The sequence below is a fragment of the Ischnura elegans genome, chromosome 3 (assembly GCF_921293095.1).
Source record: "Ischnura elegans chromosome 3, ioIscEleg1.1, whole genome shotgun sequence".
NCBI classification, from domain to species: Eukaryota; Metazoa; Arthropoda; class Insecta; order Odonata; family Coenagrionidae; genus Ischnura; species Ischnura elegans.
Window position 1 is genome coordinate 51,687,745 of NC_060248.1, and position 19,695 is coordinate 51,707,439.

The 19,695-nt window shown below is 39.8% G+C and overlaps 1 protein-coding gene across 1 annotated transcript in view; it reads right to left on the minus strand.

Annotated features, from left to right (window-relative positions):
- LOC124155781 (Y+L amino acid transporter 2) overlaps positions 1-10,297 on the minus strand; it is a 95,620-nt gene extending 85,323 nt beyond the window's left edge. The window contains exon 1 of the mRNA XM_046529871.1: positions 9,833-10,297. The gene's annotated coding sequence lies outside the window, so the exon portion shown is untranslated. The remainder of the gene's footprint in view (positions 1-9,832) is intronic.
- Between the last annotated feature and the right edge of the window lie 9,398 nt (positions 10,298-19,695).

Below are 19,695 nucleotides of genomic sequence, written 5' to 3' on the forward strand. Positions count from 1 at the left end.
AGTTCAAGAAAAAAATCCTGCTTAACTGCAAGAAAATACCTATAACATAATGTAAGAGACAAATGTGAGACGTGGCGTTGTACAGAGAAGAATGAAAGATATATAGCTCAAGATCTGCATTCGTAATACTAATACGCTAGGGTGGGTGGGCGACATGGAAGGAAGGAAAAAGATGAAAAGGGGTGCTTGAATCGATTGATGAAGAGAGTGTTAGCAAACACAATGGATATTCTCCACGAGTAAATTTTTAGGTTAAATGTCCGGCTATAGAGATAAATAATGGTAGTATGACATTTTGTGACCCTGCATATGGGTCCAGGACTGGTCTATCCATTTAAACGTAATAATACCACCCTCAACAATATTGATTAAAATTATCAATCAGGTTACCCTTCATATATTTCCTTAATTTGTAGGTACGCGATGAGAAATAACCCTTGTGAGCATCCTGGGCTTCAATATTAGGGTCATTATCGATAGTAATATTTTCCATGCACAAATTCTCCAAAGGCAAGAGTTTTTTTTTGGCAGTGTAAAATAGTAGCAATTTGGATTAACTTGCGAGAATTTTATGAAGGTGCTCTACTTTCTCAGTAACTCTGTGGCTTTCATTTTTTCATCTGGGACTCATTCAGCAATGGAGCTCTGGCGTATGGCATTTTTTTCCAGCGAAAAATAACTGGCTCCTTAACATGAAATGAGTATTTCTAATTTGAAGCGGCTTCACAAGCCTATTGACTCTATCTCACAGCTGACTGTGTTGTCGCAAGCGTTAATACGATCGCGTGTGCAATGACATTTAGAGTCCTGGGTAACTTTCAGCTTTTTACGGTGATCGCTGTCACATGGGCGGTCACTTAAATTTCGGGCACCAGGAAATTAGGGAATGTGCAGCTGTCTCGACGAAAGAGGAAGAACCGTCTGTCTGGATAATATTTTGCTAAATTTCTTGGCCATAAATACAACAGGAACGAAAAATACACTTTTGGTAAAGAAGATTTATAACCAGGGTCCTTGCAGAGATTCTAGGAGAGGCAGTCGCAGTTCAAACGTAAGCACTGATCAGTTTGACTGCAGACAGGACACGCTGTGTAATTATTATAGTTGCGAATCGTAGGTAAACATCAGCAAAAACCTTGAGATTAATACAGTGGCTTCGGAGAATCACGACGAAGGAGCAATGATTGAGGATTTCGTGTCTGATGAGGCTTTCGGTCATACTCAAAGTTGACGGAAGTGGCAGATTCGATTTCTTAATGGATCTCATAAACGAATGTCCTTTAAGGAACTCCGTATACAGGTATATCATTTCTCCAAATAGGGCTAGGCAGCATTATACACATGTAAAAGTATGTTATAATACGTATTTGAAGTACATTTGCACTTGTAATTGGTATTTCAAATACACAACCTGAATGTATCTCTTAGTTTGTATTTCAAATAAAGATTTTTGGTATTTTCTCATTTTCAGATAAAAATACATTTGTAAAGACTTTTGAAGTAGCTCTGATATCACTTTTGTGACATTATACTTCAGAGATAACTTCGTTTACGTAAGAATCGTTTTCTTTATCCTTGCAACTATCGATAACGTGCCAAGGCAGGGTATATTTTTTAAAGATGTCTCGGTTTCAATACAAATTTATTTATTTATTTTTTTAATAAAATACTATTTTGTAGTTTGTTTTTCAAATTCCCAAGTCAAAGTTATTTTTTATTTGCATTTCAAATAAAATTAGAGCGGTATTTTGTATTTCAAATATTCATCCTTCTCATCCAAATTTCCTCATCTCAATTAGAAATCTGATCTGTTAAGATGAAGTGTTAAAATTGATCTATCCTCCTGAAGATGAAACTAATCATTTCATTGGGTCAAGAGGAATCCTATTCTGATAATAGAAAATTGATACATATTTTATCTTTGAAAAGTTATTTTGGTCACAGAATAGCGATTTTTGGGTTTCCTCCGCGTGTAGAGCCGATGGAAAACGAATAAGTGATTAAAGAGGAAGCCATGGTGATAGATGGAAAAGATAACTGTCTAATAGGAAAATAAGGAATATTTGAGGAGTAATTTCAAGTCGTTCCCTGTCACCGGACCATCGTGAGAATTTAACTAGATTTTTGAGGCACGTAGGGAAAAGTAATCAAAGTGAGGATTACTTGTATTCTATTTGGTAGTAGCTTCACAGTAGAAAGAGGAGAAAGTAACAGATATATGCATGTATTATTCTTACGAAATACGATGACGGTAGGTAGGATTCATCTCTCAAAAATTAATTATCACTTTGAAATTAGTAATTTTATCTGAACTTTAGAATCAACTGCTATTCGACAGAGCACAAAGGGCGCAAATGCCTAAAATTACGCTGACCGGGACTGCTGAAGATATCTATGGAAGGGTGTGGCCTCTTCTATTTCATCTGTTTTATCAAAGTTTTTGTATCGCCGGCCTATCGCTGGCCATTGCCTTAATATCTTGCGTAAGACAATTTAAAACCTAATCACTACATAGAGAAAGGGATGATGCGCCAGCTTTTCTGGAATCATTGAGGAGTGCATTGACCCACAGTAATTTGTCGCGCGCAATTACTTCATACTATTTAAAAGACAAACAACGGATGGATATGCATTAAATTTACACACATTTAGATTGAAATATATTTTAGGAAGATACCATTCTAAACGAGCCCTTGGATATGACATGATGAAACTGATCTTGTCCATTGCCTATGACAATGAGTAAAATAACGTTGCGTTCAATCAGAACACTGATTATATAAATGAAATCCGCTAGCTGCTCCATTTAAATAGCAATTAGAGGAAAACATTATTATACAATCATCTGTTCTCGAACGCTAAATGATTAACTCTTGTTTAGTTTACCATCCTTCGGAGAGCAGCAGTGTTGTTCGAATTATATCTTAGCCAATGGATTACTTCGAAACTATGAAATTTCGTCAAACTACCCCTTGGATATGACACGACGAAACTGATTTTGTCCACCATCCTTATGTTTAATAATGCAATGTACAAACAGAATACCTATTTTTAATTAATTCCGCTAACTCCTCCATTTCAACATGTACTAGTGAATTACATTATGATTCTTTTATCTATCTATAGAAATTTGTTCGTAGTCACCAAGTAAGTTCAAAGTTGTATCATCGAGTTTGGTGTTTCTCATGGGTGGTTCGGGTAGAAAACAAGGTTGGGTGTAACTAATTAGAAGTTTTCTGGCTAATCAATAGAAATATTTAAACCAACTTGGTTCTCACTACTTTTGACGATTAGTTATCCCAGTAGTTTCCCATTTCTTTACATTCCCATTACAATCCAACCTACTATTCCTTTGCAATATACTTCCAACGCAAAGACACAAGACACCTACTCATCTTTTGATGGATATGGAAAACGTTTGACGAATCATATTACGGGAGTGAAATTTGTGAAATCGAATGATATCGTAAATTCAAATCACTAACTCAATGTTTCAACCCAGATCACTAGCAAGGCAGCTTCCATAATCTGATTCACACGCCAGTGCCTTACTTCTACTTCACTCGACTTCACTCAGCCAAATCCGTATTTTAAGCTTTTCAATCGTTTCAACCAAAATTAATCACTATAGACAAGGTAAGAAGTAATAACGACGCAAAAAAATAATAAAAAGCATACACAGTATTGATAAAATCTTCTCGGATTTTGCACCGGTTAAGGCTGTTTAAGACCAAATGGTATAGTATGATACTGAATTCGCCGGGAAAGTTTACGATCTTTTATCATATTCAGCATGTCTCGATAAGTTGGGGAGCATTAAACCCTAATGGCTACATATCGATATTCAGCTTATCGACATTCGCTTGATACAAGTTTCACGGTATTTTTAAATTAAATTGTGTTTGTGGATACATTCAATTGACCCCCAAATAAGGCTTCGGCTACCTCGTATACCGCGGGCTGTTTACTTCGCCAGGCGCACGTCTGTTGCATTCACCGTGGACCACGCGCGCCGAATCGCAAGTGGGGGACCGAGGTCGGCGGGTCCGCCCAGCCCCACGCCGCTCGAGTTCGTTCGCCGAAATCCGTTCCCTCCCCTTTTCGAAAAACGCCGACACAGGGAATCAGCTGTCTCCTCCCCTCCGCCCATTCCCACCGCACCGAAAAATTAACTTCCCCTTTTTCTCTGTCTCCATCCTCGCGTCTAACCCGCGCGCTGTGGCATCCGGTGATGGGCATCGCGCTGTCGACTGAGGGGGGAAAGGGAGGCGCAAGGAATACAGTCGAGTCTCGATAAGTTGGGGCGAAAATAAAAAAAAGTGAGCTGCGAGTCACGGAAATACCTATTACTATGCGCAAAGAATTAACCTCAGTGGCGACAGAGCGGCCAGCACAATCTCGTGGTCATGGTGGATTTTTCACCAACTAGGACATGGATGCTTGTGATCGTTTAGCATTGAACAGAATTTTTAACTGCCCTCATTCGCAACTTTATAGAAGACGCAAATAAATAATTATGATATTTCAATGAATTGATAACCAGTGTTATCTAAATGTAATGTTATCTTAAGTGTGTATCTATCAGTGTTCATCAGAAAAGCGAGCTGGAATCAATCCGTGCCTGCGATCAGATAAAAAATACGGAAGTCGCTTTATAAAAATCCTTTGAACAGTTTAGATATTGCATATTTTTCCTTTCGTTTTTGAGAAAAAAATCAGCTAACATCGAACCGAGGAAACCTCACTTATTCCGAACTTTCTAGAGAAAACTCTGGACGAATTATAAGCTTTGTCACGAAGGGGAAGAACAGGACTCCAACAAGCGAAAACATCTTGCTTAAGACCCTCACCTAGACCTGCGCTTCGGAAGTACTCGATGGCAGCCAGGGTACGGGGGTATTGTTTGCGGCATGTGGCGCGCGCCTGTGGCCATGCCGATGATCTTCGAGGCGCGAATCGGTCACTAACGATTAAAATTGTGCTCGGTAGCTTAACTGGCTGAAGCACTCGGCCGGAAATCGAGGGATCCGGGTTCGAATCCCGGCCAAGGCGAGTGATTTTTTTTTCTCTGTGGATTTTTCGCACAATTTGTGCATTGCGGGTGACTCCGTAAAGTTATCTCCGTGGCTAGTCCCGGTATACTTAACATACGTCTTCAAGTTTGAAGTGTTCGATACAAGTTTTTGCCCGTCTTATGTAGGCCTTGGTTTTGGCAAACACTTCAAATCTGAAGACGCCTGCTGCAACGCCGGCGAAACTATTGTCACGAAAATTAATCAATGCAGAGGGCAACACGGAAACCTAGCTGCGCCTACTGCACCACTCCGCTGAAGCCTCCATCAACATTCTGGGAGAATCACGAACTTCTTTTCAGTGGACTCCGCGTCGGCGCCGCGGCGCGTACCAAATATCGATGTTAGCGGCGCGGCGACTTACACTTCTACCATCATCCGATCGTAACAAACAAAAGGGAGGATTTTAATTCAGCTTCTGCTAGGAGTATAAAAAGAATGCACTGAGAATTTAATTACTGCAATTAAAATTATATTTGAATAAAATATAATTTTAATTGCAGAGCTAATATCATCTTGCTGCAAGTTTTGAGCTGAACTGAATACTTAATTAATCTCTTACGCCAACGTTAAAATTTTGGGGTTAAACTAACATTGTCTGCCTCCACGAGGAAAAAACATTTTACCTGTGATTTTCAATTATTAATTCGGCTGTAAATTTACCTGGAGTAGCCGGTGGATAAAATTCTCTGCGGTAAGACATAATGGTCAGTAGGTATATGAAAAGATAATCCTAAAATTGGATTCGGGGCTCAAGACAGCTAGTCTCGCAAGGTAGATAGAAACTGGGAGCGTTAAATATATCTTTGATTCGTCAAAAATTCGAGGAATTGAAGTTCGATTTTTGAAAGTTCGGCTACACGTACGACTGAATGAGTTGGAGGGAAATGATGGGGTGAGTAAGCGTCTGGCGATTTTTTTTTCTTCCCGTCACGAAAGCGAGCGAGGGGGCGTTACTCTCGTGGTTCGATCCGCCCGCCCTACCACCTGCATACCTCGAGCGCGACAATCAATGGTGGGTGAGGGGGGGGGGGGGGGGAATTAAAAACATTCGGGAAACAAGCGAATGGCGAAATTCGCATGATCTCTCTTTCTTGGTTCCCATTACCAAATAGAACGGGAAAGTGTGCCCCGTGGCCATCATAGTTGAGCGAGAAGCCGAAAAATAACTTCCAAATTTAGCTCAACAAAAATTAAAACAACGATGATAAAGTTGTATTAAAGAAGAGAAATCAGTTGATTGAATTTTAACAGTTGTATATCAAACGTTACACTTATGTAGGGGTTTCTAAATCCAGGTGCTTCTCAGTAATAGTTACTTCGTCTTAGTGCTTTATATGTGGACCCATATCTCCTAGACATGACCGGAACACTGTAGAATGGTCAGTGAAAATAAAGGAGCCGCTGTAATATCGCTTCGCTCAGTTAGGTAAACTGAAAGTCCAAACACGGAAAGGACTAGATTTGCGAAAACATCGAATGAACAACTGGTGTAAGCTATGATGAGTTAATCCCTAACGTTAACTTTTAAATGAAAGAGCTGACTTTTTTATTAATAAATCGTCAACCCATAGTATCGTGGCCTTTAGATCCTCCTTTGCTTACGCAGTGCCGTAATCTTATTTCTGTTTTCCTATCGTCTTTCTCTTTCGCCGGTATCTCGGTCGCCTCCTGCAAACCCTGCCCACTATCTTGGAGTTTCGCCTTTCCCGCGCCTTTCCTCTCTCCAAGCGGCTGACGCAACGAGAGTCCGTTCCCGTATCACCCGGCCGCCGCGGTACCGGCTCCCGCGCTAGGGGAAGCCGGAGTACCTCGCCGATTCCTGCAGTGCCTGCGGTACTGGGTCACTCGTGCCGCAGTCTATATTTCTCACTGAAGGTCGTTCAGTGTAGTGCGAATTTCATTCTCACCATCATTAGTGGTCAATAATCGTACGACTGTTTTGATGTATCTTTTCACTCAATGCTTATATCGGCTACTCTTTTTACATTTCCATATTTACTCTCTTTCATATCCATTATTACCAAACCCGTGCAAATCATACGATACCTTTCTTTGCTGCTCTTACTGTTCACTTATTCTACAAAGATTTTCATCATCAACTCTTCGTATTACACCATATGACTAAGTTGCGTCCTTTTCTTATTAATGTCACTTTATATCTTCTCCTTTCTTCTAAACTTGGTATTGCCGTATTTCTCACTCGGTCAATCTATTTTATTTCCCTCATTCTTCTGTTGTATTGTATATAAAAAGCTTCCACACTTGACATCTATGCCGCCTTTCCATTCTGTATCGCCTAAACCATTTTTATACCAAAGCTGATTGACTTATTACATTGGTAAAAAGTTACGATATTAGGAACCGTATTTTTGTGTGCGTAACTTTCCGCTATTAATGTTAATTAACTTCAACATGCCACCTGGTTTCGTTTTATTTAATACCGCGATTTAAAGGTTATTAATTACAGTATAAATAAAACCGAGTAGCAAAAACAAGTTTGCTATTAAATTTTAAAAAAATAGTGAATTTGGCCTGGCAACATCATGGGATTTGAGTGCAGCCCTATTTTATTATGACGACTTGGTATTTTAGAAATATGGATCTCTTTTCATTTAAGTTCAGCAATGTATCTAAGTAACTGAAGTGAGTAAGTAGGTACTTCATTCTTTATGATAAACCTTTGTATCCCAATATATCTAAGTAACTGATTAAGTACTTCATTCTTTATGATAAAGCTAGAGCGGCCTCAAGTCATTCCTTGAGATTCAGATCTGGTCTGGGAAAGGAGAAGATGGTTTTTATGAAAATATCCTGGTGAGATTTATCAAAATTACAACTTGAATACCAGTTTTAAATAATTTCTGTAATAATGCTTTTTCATGAGCTAAATGTTTTAGCGTTAATCACGTACAGGTGCTTATCTAACCTAACCGAACATTCCGCTAAAAATAAAGTAGGTGAAAAGCTCTTTTGTCCTAATGGTGCGTTTACCCAGTGTAAAATTTCATATTAACAAGTTTCGTATAACATGTATTAGGCATAATTTAAAAATCCGGGTAACAAGTTATACGTAACATTGTGTTTCGAAACAAAAGTTCATGTTGTATAACAAGTTTTTGGTTTCCCGCACGAAGTGGGAAAATGCGTAACATGTTACAGAAAAGAGATGAGGCGCATGGTCGGGATAGCCAGTTGACGGGTGGGTTAGGACTGAATCTGTAGCATGTTATTTGTGCATAAACATGTCACGCAGTGTAAACGCACCTAACTAAACGTTCAGATCATCAACTGTTTCACATTCGTCGATCAATATATATTGGGCTGACGAGATACAATGTTGTTTTCTCATTGTTTCTTCACCCTCGGTAGGGCCTAAATCGGAGCAAATCAGTATCCAGGTTATCTTCCTACGTTTGCATATTCGAATAAAATGAATCGGCATCAACAACAAAGTAATTGCCTTGTTTCTTTCTGTTTCTTCAATCACTATTTACAGTTGTCTGCAAAGTCCTGACCTGTACAAAAAGCTCACATTTTCTCATGATTCTTTGATTTTTACCGGAGTGAACTCGTCACAGCAATATTTTTCCACATGTTCCTTAATTTTTGGAAAGGTAAGTATCGGTAGGTAAAAATGCTACAGTGATGAAGTTTTGAGCCGGCAAAAATTGCAGAACACAAACTTCTGAGGTAACGTCCGCACACAATGAACTTAGAAAATGCTGACTGGACTCGAAAAGGTTGGCACGAGTTCAAACGTGTCCCTTTACGGATGAGTCTTGAGTGCTTACCGTAAGCGAGTATAGTAATGCGTAGCAATAAGTTTCATGAATGGAGCGCAGAGGGCCCAGGAGAGGGGGACTTCAGCCGAAGGTTTCTAAAAAAAACGAATTCCAAGGCGGAGATCTCACTGCCAATGATACCGCGATTACCGTCAATATATTCTTGGCTCAATTCAGGTAAAATTCATCTTCGGTATCAAAGTGAATCCCAATGTACTTTGTCCTTTACATCCTCACGTAAGAAACATTTACTGCAGTAAAAAAATTGTTGGTGGCTCGTGAACTGGTCCTGGCCGGGTAAGTTCAACCGAGAATGAAGCTATGGTTGGTTTTATCGCCTAAATGTGCGAAGCAACTCCTAACTTCTATTTATTGATCAGATTTTTTATTTCCTAAATGCATTCTTATGCTCTTTGGTTGGTTGGTTCAACAGTTGTCGCCGTGTGTTCAACTATACTATATCAGAAAAACCCGTATTTTATGACTCTGAAAATATTTTAAAATTTTGGAATAATTCATTAATATGAGAGTGGTTGAAAGCGTTTGCTTCGTGATCTATTCCGAACATGACTGTGAAGAAAAAGAGGTAATACGAACAAGTATGATTAAGGCATAAATCCGTGAAAATTAATTGTTAACAGGCATCGTTAAGTGGACAAAAATTTCCCGCGTCTTTCAAGACCGCAAATTATCGATGGCGATTTTATTCCATTATCTCCTTTCAAAGAACTGCCATTTTTGACAAGTAGTTTTTAACAACGGTTTTAGTAGCTAATTTTGTGAATGAGAAACGATGCCAACCATTTTAATCAGTTTGCCACATTTTCGTTGAATCCATTCAAGTGCATGAAGAGTGACTTAGTAACAATTGAGCATCTAATATTTATTTGTACTCTGCGTGGATTAATTGAATGAGGACTTTTGAGGGATAAAATCCCTCGTACCCTGGGAAAATAGAACGGAGACTCCACTCACCTTTCGGAAGGACCAGGCGTGCACCCGCGGGACAGCAGATGCACTCGTTGCTGAGGGCTCGCGCCTCGGGGAGCAGGTTCAGCTGTCAGGAACGTACCCCGGATTCTCTACAGAACCCCTGCGGAAGGGATAACCGCTGATAACCTCACTCCTCAGCCGGTCTTCGTCGAGATGGATGAATCCATTGCCTCGCACTCCAAACTTGTTCAACAATCAGTCCTCTCACTCGGAGCGGAAACTTGGCGTTAGATGGGCGCTTGTTATAGTCCCTGGGAGGGATAGTGTCCGTAGTATTAGGTGGAGTCTCTGTCCACTTATGTTTTAATCGTAAATCTTAGGGGGGGAGACTTCCACGCCGAAGCGTGGGGTGTATTCTCGCGAAAGATAATCGCGCTGGCGCGGTCGGAATAGCGCCTTCGATTCTTGCTTTGTTCCTTCCCCACGTGCTGCCGGGGTGCGACTGAATTCCCGGCTTCCTCCGTCCTCATGGCGGCGACGGCTTCCATCTCACCTTCCCCTCTTCCCGCTCCCTCCCTCCCCAAACACTGACCTCCCCCCTCCCTCTCTGCAAGTCTATAATGCAGTCTCCCCCACCTCCCTTTCCCCCTCCGCAGTTTGCCCCCTCCCCCTAGCCGGCCTTCCCTTCCGTCCTTCGGCTGCGCGTACAAGGTTTACAACCACCGGCCGGAGTCCTTTCCCCCCTCTCCAAAGGCTGAGGTCCTCCAAAACAACTCGTGCACGACGCTCCTGGCGCGCAAACACACGCGTGCAAGTATGCAGCGGCGAGAGGGCTCCTTCGATTTTGAATATCAACATGTAATGATATGATCGTAATGTACTTTTCCTATTTCCATGGTAGCCAATCGTAATCGTGCGTTGATGGTGGTAGTTGATTTCACTCACTCTTAATGTACCTACGGAAAGAGCGAGTACTTAGCGGGAAGGGGATGATGTAAACATGTCAAGTCCTGTTTACACGATACATTAACACGTATGAGTTAATGTCTGTTTGCATGAATGATTTTTGTGGACCGGAACGAATCATGCACGAATGCATGAACCAAATTAGAACAGGTTCTATTTTCTGTGCATGCATTCGCACAAGTTGGGTGGTTACACGGTGCATTTTGGCGTTCATTCTCGCGTTCACACATTTAGGCATTTACCCGTGCGTGTCAATGTACCGTATAAACAGGCCTTTATAGGGTGGAATGTTAGGTGAAATGAGGGAGAGGAAGGAAAGGAATGGGGGTTTTGAATAGAATGAAAGGGGCTAGGCCTTATTGTGAATTGAAGAGGGAAGTGCTTTAAGGAAGGGGAGGCTCCCAGAATGCTTCTTAAGTACTCCATGGAAACCTACCTTAATCGGTAGAATACTTTAATAATAATAGTGACACAAACTGAAGGTTGGTTTTTATGGGTGAGGATAGAGCTCACCCAGTACTAAGCCACTGGGGAGTGAATTTCACACATAATGGTTCCTTTGGGAAAGTCAGGTCCTTGACCTGGGCCACTACGCACTTATAGGGTTTTAATTTGAGGTATCCGAAGGCTTCACTCAGGATTCAAACCCGGGATCTCCTGGTGTCCAGACAAGGTCTCTATCTAAGCACGCCTAGAAGTTCTCTAGGCTACAGTTCGCCGCTTAGTTTGACTGAATGTTGATTATCCGTGGTTAACGACTTCGATAACGTAAACAGTAGATGCCTTTATAGGGCATAGCATTATTTCCTACGCCAAAATTTTTTCATGAGGTCCTTATGCTGGACCACCAGCGTCGCATGCCTCATCAGTTACTTTGCTCAACCGGAAACAGTCGAAAGCCGTTCTCCGAATGAGCTCAGGTGAAAATGTTATCAGTGTGACGCCATTGGTGCCGATCGATGTTATGACCGGCCTCCTCAATGGTGGAGTGATCAAAGGGGTGTATTGAGGAGAAAAGACGAAGTGCTGGACATTGTGGGCGAGGAGGGCAGCTTCTAGATGAGATACGAAGGAGACAGAAGGTATGGATGGAGCGAATACTTGGCGGGGATGGGCTTTGAAAACAATGTTAGAGGGTAAAATGCTGTGTACGAGAGAGAGGAAGGAAGAGAGTAGAATTTTTATATAGAATGGATTAGATATACCTTATTGTAAATTTAAGAGGGAAGTCAATGAATGCAGGGAGACTTCCAGGATATTTTGTAAATACTCCATGCAAACCTACCTCAATCGGTAGAATACTTTAATAATTACAAAATACCCCTCGAGCTACCTCTACGTCACCCCTAGGGTGTTTGGCAGAGGGTGACTAATCGCCAGTATGCAACAGGATCCACACGTGCACTCCACATAATCATAAAAAAACGCACAATAACAAAAACAGTGCGAGCACATCTATGCAGGTGGTTTGAGCTCTCACCAAGCATGCATCGCCCCATGCAACCCAACACCATAACTCACATAGAAAGTCAAAACTTGCGATTTGATTTCTATCATTAAAATTTTTATTGCACACTAGAGTTTTGATGGAGTTATTATGCATTCGAATACGAAATAAATGAAAAATTTCATGGCGAGTAAAAATTTTAATAATAGAATTTTTTCGCAACCGCGGGATCACACTGAGGTATTTGACCCATATTTTTTATCATTTATTTGCATTTGCGCGTTGCAATGGCTAATGAACTTTGAATGGGCCAATCACTGGGTGAAGATATGGAAGAAAGTTCCGGTGAAATATTCATCCCTTTGGACTTTCGATTTAACTATCGGACCACTTCATTAGCCATTCATGTGGATGCCATCCATTTTTTTTATTTAATACGTGTGATTGGTTGGAAGTACAACATTCGGTTCCCGTTATGTTACAAAGGTGGTCTTTTATGTGTGTATGATGTATGAAGGAAAGATATTATAGGCTTCCAGGGGTGTCATTTCTCATGGCAGCCAATTCTCATGTAGCGCCATAACCAGTGACATTTTTGTGAAATTTTGAACCTCTAGATACTTTAATGTTGACCGATTTTTGGGGGAAAATATTTTAAACAAAAATGCATTTTTGCTTTACAAAACATGTTCGACCTACGTATATTATGTTGATTTATGTTTTACATTGTGGGGATCGTCAACCTTAAAACACATGAGGACCTAAGTTTGACTCTAGTATTGCTGCGCGGGATGCAAAAACTTACGAATGAAATCGTTTCAGGCTAGACGTGGTTGAAATGCGATATAATTTAAAATACCAGCAACAATTCCATACTTTAATATACAACTCCACTACCGACCATGGTTTCGACACTCTTATGTAATTCTCAAGGTAATGGATTCTCCTAACTCATATTCAACCTTGGGACGGACATAAGAGTTCGAAACCAAAGTTGAAAATGAGTTAGGAGAATCCATTACCTTGAGAATTACATAAGAGTGTCGAAACCATGGTCGGTAGTGGAGTTGTATACACTAAAGTGCAGAAATTACTTTTGGTGTTGAAACGTTTATCGTTCAAAAGCCTATTTTTTCATGAAGAATTTTTAAGTTAATTATTTAAGCTGTGTGTGTAATCAAGGCGCTCACTCAATGAAGTGATAAAATATTGAACAACTATCTCTAATGCGCAACTCGACTTTTTTGCCACTAGTTGCCCACACCTACCTGGACGAAAGCTTTCGCGGTGTTAAATAATTAGGATTCTTTTCGGGCATCGTGAACTGTTTCCCCCCATTTTTTTCCTATCTAATCAGCCAGCCAGTTTTACATTTAAGGGTTCATCTCTAGGCAAGCGAAAATATTGGCTCCAATTGATCAAGGACATGAGCGTGAACCCGGGAACGAAGTAAAATTACGGCCGCAATGAAGACTATCTATCTAAAATACTTTTAAAAAATTGTAAAAGTGCGTTGTCGGTTCCGTATTGACCTAAGTAGAATTACTTCTTGACACAATACCAATTTGTTGCACTAGAGAAGTTTTGCTTTCTCAACTTCAAAGTTGGCGTCATCATCACCCATCATCGCAGCGAGTAAACGAGAAACCTTCATGATAGCTGGATCAGTTCTCTTGGGATTTAATTTACTGGAAGGTATGTTCTGCATCATATCTGAAAATCTTAGCTTAATTAAACTCATGCATTTAAAGAAATTATTTCGTTACTCGGTGACGCTGACAATTTTCTCCATCACGTCCAAATCCGTCTTTTAAAATTTCCTGCCTTATTTGTCTCTGATTCTAACCATACATAAGAGTGGTGCTCCAAGATAAACCGCTCGTTTATTTCCATTTTTTGTTTAGCGGATAGGTTGAACCCATGTAAATATCTCTTTATTCAAATCATACGGTGTCCGCCAAAAATGAGTCGTCGCGGAATTAACCCGGAAACTAATCATCATACGGTGCAGGATTTTATAATCTTCTTTTGCTGCATCCTTCGGCGTTATTAAATATTTATTAATTCTCGCTTTTGTTTTCACCCAATAATACATAAATAAATATATGATGATGTTCCTTATGAAATCCATTCATTGTAATACTACCGCCCTCTGCCTGCTTGGTGCCCGCTTTCGCTCGCCGGGATGGCTCTGTCCCCCGGAGAATGCCTACGGCCTTTTCTGGTCACTCTGGTAGTTCTTAAAACTTGTATCTGCCGTTTGTACTTTGAGGATAGCTTTTTTCGGTGCTATCTAACTTAATGAAATAGGATCCTAAGAATACCAAACAGTTCTTGGCTTCCAGGATATCTGACTATTACAAGGTGTGGGCAAATGTCTGCCATAACGACTTTGGTGCTATTAACAAGTTTCTCCGCGATGATCAAATTCCTCAATACAATCGATTTTTTACCCATAAATACTCCCAAAAAGTATTGTAATAGGGACAGTTGGCAGCATTGTAGTAGATAGAAACTTTTATGTTTCGAAAAAAATTCCACGGGTTTCAGACGATTGTAGAGGGTGTCCATTCTATGCCTTTTTGCCGTATCACGTCTCGTTCACCCCAAACATGTGTGGATCAGCCAGTCAGTGGTCGGAAGTGGGTTTTATAGTATTTGGATATTACAGCCTTCCATTTCTCTCTTTCCCCAGCTAGTTTCTTCAGTTCGCGTATGTTCTTTTTTCGTGTCTCCTTCTTGAGATGTGCCTAGTACCATAGAGTAAGTATATATAAGAATATACTTACTCTATGCTAGTACTTATTTCTGGGTCTTCCTCGGGGGGCTTTTCCTCCTATTTTTCCCTACATTATATTCTTCCCGCAATAGGATAAATAACAGTAGATTTGTTCATTTTTATAAAAATAGAAATATTCCAGTAGTAATCAAAATGTTACTTTGCTTACAGCAGTACATCCGTAGGAGCCTTATAAAAATGCGCACTTTCAAGTGCAATTTCTATTAATTGTGGCACAGAAAGCCTATCATTTGCGGCTGTCAGTCGAGGAAGCACAATTATAACAAAATACTTTGAAATACTAAGTTAAAACTCAAATTTGTGGAAAAAGTGCTATCTCTTTTTCATTAGCTCAGGATGTCATTCACTATATGTCGCCGCCCTCATTCAGCTTTATACTTCGCATTATTTATCGAGGTGGCATATACTTCGTTTCTCAGAGCATCCCCCTTAAATAATTCCTTTTCGTTTCTGATGCCCCTGCTCTTTGTTCTTCTGGTGTTGCATTTTTATTGCCTCGACCTCCCTCGCCGCCCTGATGTTTTCTGCGCATCAGTGTTGTGGAAGGGATTAAAGGGCAACAGAGCACATCTGTGCGCGGCGCCCGAGGATTGATAAAATATTTGTAGATTCATGTTACTAAAAGTTACATCATTTGCTCATTTTTTCGAGAGTTGAATCATCTGGTGAGGAACATGGACTCAAAAAACCACGGTGAACCCAAGAATGATGATTCTTCAGTTCCAAGCTACGTGTATGAAACTTATTTTTGTACTATTTTTTTCTCGTTATAAAACATTTCAGGTGGGTGTAATTTTTCTTCTTCTTATGGAAGAAAAAATTATACTCACCAGAAATGATACCCAATTTTTCTATGCATTGCACACTTGTTCCCGAATAATCTCATCCCCCAGTAATTTTGGCCTTCTTATTTTCCTTTTTTTAAAACTTATATTCTGTTGATTTCAATATCCTCCTTCATTTTTGCCGTTAATGTTAATACCACTAAGTTACAGTTCCCAATGATTAAACGTTAATTGTTTCCTCATTGAAAGTCCTTTTGGTGCTCTATTCACTTTATCTGTCTGTTTATTTTCCCGCACTATTTTCATATCGCTAGTTTTCCGATAATACCCTTGATTTGAAGTCTAGTCCAGTTCCCGCCGTGTGCTTTATCCGTGTAGTTGTTTGCTTTCTAGCTTTAGTTTCAGCCCTTGAAAGTTCGTACTCCCATGTAGTTAACGCTTAGGGATTCGTTTTCCCCAAAACAATGAACGGTTTGCGTAAATGCTCGGTCGAACTGAACTCAGGCAATCAAATCACTCGTAACGCACGCCAAATTTTTTTCTTCTTCTGATTTGCGATCTCTCATAGATTGACGGGTGGTTACCTAACAACTCTCGCCTCACGCCTTTTGAGCTGCTTGTGGTGTAGTATGGAGATGTAGCTGAGACTCAAGGAATAACATGTGACTGAAAAACTTTCCATTCTGCTGAGAATGTCTTAGCCCTACTATTTACCCAAAATTTCGCCGGAAGTAATTTGTTTGAAAGACATTTTTCTCTTTACTGAATTATCACGTATCAGAATTGAAATGCATGAACATTTCCTCTCCAGAATTCGGTGTGATGTGATTTATATCGATATTCCTTAATATTCTGTACTCCGTATTCCATTCTTGTGAAGTTCCACGTATGTTTGCGAATATTATTCACATTATCTGGACCCAGAAAAGCCATAATGGATAGTTATGACAAATATTCTAAGTAAGCAGACAATTCTGGGTTCTTTTTACTTTAGTGTTAGCTTTTCGTCTGCCGTATGAATCTTTATTAATGGAAAGATTAACCTATTCTCAATTACTGTGTGAGTGCGAGGTTTTCTATAGTTCACATGACGGCAGTTCGAACCGAGGGCGCACTTGTCGGACAAAGTTTGTCCCCATCTTCAACACCATAGTCAGGTAATTCATGAGAGAGAGAGTGCATTCCAGGTTTCGAGACAGCCTCTCTGCAGTTCCATGGTATCATGCCGTCCTCCCTGATATCGATTTCCCTCGCTGCACTTGACCTCACATGTCCTCTTTCGAGTACCTTGCATTTTTAAAATTCCACCGCATCAACCGCGAAAGAATGGAGGGTTCACACGTTGAGACCCGTAAGGCGATCCCCACAGCCCCCGAACCTATTGTTTCTGTGCCCGAATCACTTAATTGCATCAACGAACATTTTTATTTGTGGTCGTGGTGACTACTTGATGTTTCCTTTCGAGAGTAATAAGCAAGCGTTATGAGAAAGAAGGTAACCGGGGAAAATAGCGTTATGAGTTTGCAAGTTTGCTATATCTCATACTGTAAGAGAAACTGAGAACAGAGATAAATGTGCTGCTTTTTTCTGAGCCGTGTGGAATCCATGCTATCTGGCAATCGTACAGTTATATTACTCTTTTGAGTTACTTGAAATCGTGATTAATATGATCGTAGTTAGGCTGCTGGCTCCTTGTATTACCTACTAATAATAGATAAATCATATTAGCTTTCAATAGCCGCGGTGCAATTTCTTCTGCAAGGGTTCTTTCCCTTGATCAATGTTCAACCACTACGTATGCTAATTTTTGCACTGGATCGAGTATATTTAAAACTGACGTGAGTTCAAGTTTGGGTTAATTGAGTTCCTAAAAGGGTAAAATAACTCATTCGATAATGATTCTAGGGTTATTGTGCTCCTCGATAAATGGAGGAATATATGGCAATTTTAACTTTTATACCTTACCCCATATATCCTCTCTGGAAAATATTTAGCTAGTAAAATTTTTCTTTTAATGCATATTTGCTTATGATAATATACCTTATTAACATCTAAACCTCACTGAATTTAAATTATCCGCTCGTTTGTAGTGCCAAGTCCCTACTCACTTAAGTTATTGTTTCAATCTATTTTTTTATAATTGTATTTTTACCGCGTAAAGCTAGCTTCAAAGCTTATATTGGTACTTTTAAAGGTTTGTTTTCAATATAAAATGTGATTTTAGACCATTACTCTTTTGCCAAAAATGACTTCTAATCTAAGTAAACTAATAATGACCCATTACCGAATTCCATGATCCTAAATATTTGGAGTGGATGCATTTCAACTTAATTTCTTGTTTCTTATATAACATTGTTGCTTTTTAATATTGACGAAATGGATGGAGGATGATTTATGAATGAATGATTTTATTATATGAAAACATTGTTAGCTGCCTACGTATAGGGAACCTTAGTGTAATCGTACGTCATTAGATATTTTGGACTCTTGAGTCCCCATATCAGAGCTGGCACATAGACTGCTTATCAAAGGCGTTTGTTCACATAATCGAAGACATGTAATATTTAGCCTACCCCTGGTGGTAGCCACAGTGATCCTCTATAGGGAGTAATGCATTTTTATTTTTTCGACTGCTGATGTGTATGTTTGAACTAAGATCTGCGAAAAAGTACCCAACTTCGTTTCCTCACCAGGAAGTTAGCAATATTATCCTTCAATAAAAGCTCCACCGTAATTTATCAATCATAGAATCACGTTTTTGTAAGTGGCCATTCTGTTCCCTCCGAAATTAAGGTAATTGCTTGTAATAGAGAAGTTTCAGTTTATGCATATACATTCTGGAACGCCTCGCCAAATGAGTTATGTGGCTAACGGTACATAATCATCTCAGAATTCGCATTGTGTGCTAACTTAGCTAATGATATCGGAATCCTTTTCAAGGCTGATGTCATCTATACCAAGTCCAAGAAAATTTAATACCTATTTAATACCTAGGGGCCATATTTGGAATTAGCGTTAGCGGTTTCATAGTGCCGCGATCAATAGCCAGACCCTTTCACAAGTGTTTAGCGGTATTACGAGGTAATAAGTGGATAACATGCTATTGGGAGGTAACGTGGCTGTAGAAACATTAAGGAACACGTGGTCTCAGTCAGGAGAACTCCATTCTGCCGCATTTCTATCATTATCCTAATAAAAAAATCATTTTATCTGCTAATAGATACATACCTTACATGAGTTATACTAAAAATTTCCAAGATCTTGGATTAAATTTCTGTCATTGTTGAAGCTTGAAATTTTATTATATCTTCCTCGATAGAAATATATTTCCACTTATTGACATTTTTGCTACCCATATTTGTGTCTTTTTTGAGATAGCCCACGTTTTGGCATTTTTATATCATCCATTCCTCGCCGCAGGGTTCTTCTTGGTTAATAATTAATTACATTATATAAAATTCTATTGTATTATTCTTGAATTGTGTCACCACTTAGCATGTTTTTAATGCCGTATTTTTTTATAGAGTTCGGCTCTATCAAACTTTCTTGCTCATATTTCATTCCCTCCTGGTTCTGCGCGTCCTCAACCGAAATTTCCATGGATAAGTAGCGGAGCTCAGCAAAGCCCATTCCGACGCTCAACGGCACGCGTTTGGTGTATCAGCTGTGGAAGAAACCAGGTCCCTTCTATTCTCAAATATTGTGCAAGCACCGCGGCTAACTAAATATGGAATGTCATTGTGGTTGCCTGGGTTCATTGGGGAAATTTCCACAGCAATTTTTGTTGTGAGATGCATGTTGTTAAACGCACATTACGGCATTACCACATGGAAACGGGAGAGCAGTGAGTCAAATATTATGAAGGCATGAGATACTTGTTAATTGTGATATGAAATAGTATAGTTCT